Below are 1,347 nucleotides of genomic sequence, written 5' to 3' on the forward strand. Positions count from 1 at the left end.
CGCCGCGCGGCGGGACGGTCACGGAACGGTATTGACGGGGAGACGAGCTCGGGGAGAGCGAACTCGGCAACGGGGGTGGCACATCGGTTGGGCTCGAGCAGGCGGCTTAGGAGCAACCGCGAGGGAACACGGCGGGGTCCGGGGGAAAGGGCGACGGCCGCCCGCGACTCGTCACGGTAACCCAGGCGGGAAGCTGCGCTCCGTCCGAGTCAGACTCGGTCGTCGCGGCCCGGCTGAGGCTCGCTTGGTCGAGGGGGCGCGGCGCTGTGCCGGCGACTTTGCCCGCGCGAGGCACGTACGCTGTGGTCCGAAGGAAGAAGCGCGCGTCCCGAGTCAGACTCGGGCGCCGCAACCCGACGGTATCTCGCTGCGGCCAGGATGCGGAGTTGAGTCGGCACTGGGGGGATCCGGGAAGGACGAAGGGGCGGCGGCCAACAGTCGCAGCTCGTCGCCGCTGTCACCCAGACGGGAAGCTGCGCCCCGGCCGAGTCAGACTCGGTCGGTGCGGCCCGCTGCGGCCAGCTGGAGAGTGAGCTACGTGCCTGTACCGTGCTCCCGACGAACCGTCCCGGGGGGCTGGTGACGTCGCGCGATCGGCGCTTGATGCTGCGACCGGGAGGGAAGCTGCGCCCCGTCCGAGTCAGACTCGGTCGTTGCGGCCCACCCGAGCCCGCACGCCTCACGCGGAGGGGTCATACGCCCCGGCGGCCACGATAGACGTCCTCCCGCTTCGCGGTGGTCGGGAGGGCTTAGCGGATAGGTGCAGATGCGGGGGCGGCTTCCCGAGATAGCCGTCCCTAGGTTAGGCGAGGGTTTGAGAAACATCTTTCGCGGTAGACCGGCGCGGCCGGCGGACGCCCACGTGGCGTGCCGCGAGTCGGATCGCGCGCTCGGCCTCCGTTGATGACCGCTAGGTGCGTGCGTGGAATCGGGGCGTCTCGGTCTCGCTGCCGTACGGCTCGCGCTAGGCCTGCGGGGGCGGCGTCGGAGCGCGCGCTCGCGCGGCGGCCGTAGCGCTAGAGGGCGACCCGCAAGTGGGGAGGAACCGTCCACCCAACGCCGGCGCTAGCCGGGGCCGGTGGGGGCCCTACCAAGGCGGGTCATGGTCGCATGTCGGTCGGTCCGGCCTCTGTTTACCGAGGCGGCCGGCACCTCCATCTGCCTTGGATGCCCCGAATCCGCAGACTTTCCTCCGGCCTCAGCTTAACGAGACACGGCCGTTGCCTCCATCCTTGGATGTTAACATTCGCAGAGTTTCAGCTCCGGGCTAGGGCGGGTGAAGTCGTCTCGAACCACGTGCCTGAAGGCCGCCTCGCGCCGGATGCAGGCCCCGCTCTGTCGTGCGGT

Source organism: Syngnathus floridae, unplaced genomic scaffold (assembly GCF_059516105.1).
Source record: "Syngnathus floridae isolate MCC-2025c unplaced genomic scaffold, RoL_Sflo_1.0 HiC_scaffold_138, whole genome shotgun sequence".
Lineage (NCBI taxonomy): Eukaryota > Metazoa > Chordata > Actinopteri > Syngnathiformes > Syngnathidae > Syngnathus > Syngnathus floridae.